Raw genomic sequence first — 2170 nt, forward strand, 5'->3', positions numbered from 1 at the left:
GCCACTTATTCAAAAGTTGCAAAAGATCCCAATTCAAACAATATTGCCAAAAATTGAAGAGGAAGGAAAAATCATATTGGAACCTAGAGCAGTCACAGAAACAAGAACCCGACAGCTACGAAATCGATCAATTTCAAAGTATCTCATCAAGTGGAAGAACTTACCCGCTGAAGGTTCCACATGGGAGGACATGAATTTTATACAGAAGCATCAAGAACTACTCAAGCGTTGAGGACAACACTTTTTGAAGGAGAGGGGCATGTTAGGCCCCTATACTACTAGTGTAACCCCTCATTGTTATTAGTACAACCCACTTATTATATTGATGTACCCATGTAGTGCCCATATTGTTACTATTGTGCCCCATAGAAGCCCACTATTGTTATTATTGTGCTCTTACATTATTATTGTTATGTCGGCTATGATTATATTATGACCCCTTAGACTCCTATATATAGAAAGGAGGCCTTTTCATTTGTATCATCCAAGAATTGTTCATTTATGTAATGTAAAGGAGGTTGCCCCCTCGAAGAAGCTAAATTCTAAAGCGTTGATCTATCTTTTCTATCTTTTCTTGAGCTGGTTTCATAACACTTATGCCAATGCGAGATGCATCATCCCCATGCACATGATACATGTGAATTGAATTAATTTAAACCACTACCGAGATTTGAATTTTCCCAACAAGTTTTGAAATTTTCCCGCCCACATTATTTTGAATTTGGCCGTGGATGAAGCGGCTGAATCCACAAATCGATGCCCGCCCACATTATTTTGAATTTGGCCGTGGATGAAGCCGCTGAATCCACAAATCGATGGGGTTACCAGCCAGGAGTCGAATCCCATATCCACCACTGATCCCAATTCTGCGAGTCTTTTCTTCAAAGACGAGGCAGAGTATGTGGATCCAGATCTGGGGCACTCGTTTCAGGCCATACGAGACCAGATTTTTGGCTCCGAGAACACCTCCGCGGATCCTGCACCCATGAACAGATTCGCCCAGCAGGCGACTTCCTTGGGGGGTCCCAACATGTCTCAGACTGTCATGAATGGCTTCAGACCCGAGGTTGTTCCCGTATATAACACTCTCGTAAGTGAGTTCGCAGTATTCGATCGGTGGTTTGCTTCGGTACCAGCCTTGACTCAACCCAACAGACTCTACGTTCATTCTGCGACTTCCCATGGAGCCACCAGCAATATCCCCAAGCTGTTGGCCAACGGATACCCACAGAAAACCATCTTTGAATCAATAGTCGAGTCGGGTTTGTCGTTCGGGATTTATTACCAGAACATCCCGGCCACTCTGTTCTATAGAAATCTCAGAAAACTCAAGTATATTGGTGATTTCCACTCCTACTCGGCTCAATTCAAGGCCCATGCCAGGAATGGGAAGTTGCCCAATTATGTGGTTGTGGAGCAGCGCTACATGGATTCCAAGCTCTTCCCCGCCAACGATGACCATCCTTCGCACGATGTAGCCGAGGGCCAGAAATTCGTGAAGGAGGTGTATGAGATGCTCAGATCCAGCCCTCAGTGGAATGAGACGTTGTTCCTTATAACTTATGACGAGCACGGCGTATTCTTCGATCACATTCCCACACCTGTGAAGGACGTGCCTAGCCCCGACGACATTATCGGCCTCGACCCCTTCTTTTTCAAATTCGACAGGTTAGGGGTTCGAGTCCCCACTATCGTGATTTCGCCATGGATTGACAAAGGAACAGGTTTCGACTCTCTTGGCGCTATCTTCTTCCCTTCATCCATAATTCGATTATTTTCCATAACATTGAGTATTATATTAAATAAATTGTTGTTGTAGTGGTACATGGGGCTAACGGACCATATCCATCGTCTCAGTTTGAGCATTCATCCATTGCTGTAACAGTCAAGAAGTTATTCAATCTACAGTTCGATTTCCTGAGCAAGAGAGACGCCTTTGATAAAAATAAAATAAAAAAAAATCTATCCAATAAACTATCTTTCACCTCGTAAAAATTAAAATAATTTTATTTCTTTCTTTTCTCTTCCCTGCTTTTATGCATTATGCCTTCAAAATTCATCCATCCTACACGAATTTTTGCACCGAACATGAATTTTACACGTTAAAGTGGGTTGCAGCCAGTTATGCCTGCCCTCTTTTCTTTCAAGATATGCGTTATTGAGAACAACA

The 2170-nt window shown here is 42.9% G+C and overlaps 1 pseudogene; it reads left to right on the plus strand.

The window, feature by feature from the left end:
• The first annotated feature begins 672 nt into the window (after nt 1–672).
• LOC149166589 (non-specific phospholipase C2 pseudogene) lies at nt 673–1924 on the plus strand (annotated as a pseudogene).
• Nucleotides 1925–2170: the final 246 nt, after the last annotated feature.

This window comes from Pinus tabuliformis, chromosome 5_1 (assembly GCF_031772625.1).
Source record: "Pinus tabuliformis cultivar Carrire ecotype Pingquan chromosome 5_1, CPIR1, whole genome shotgun sequence".
Lineage (NCBI taxonomy): Eukaryota > Viridiplantae > Streptophyta > Pinopsida > Pinales > Pinaceae > Pinus > Pinus tabuliformis.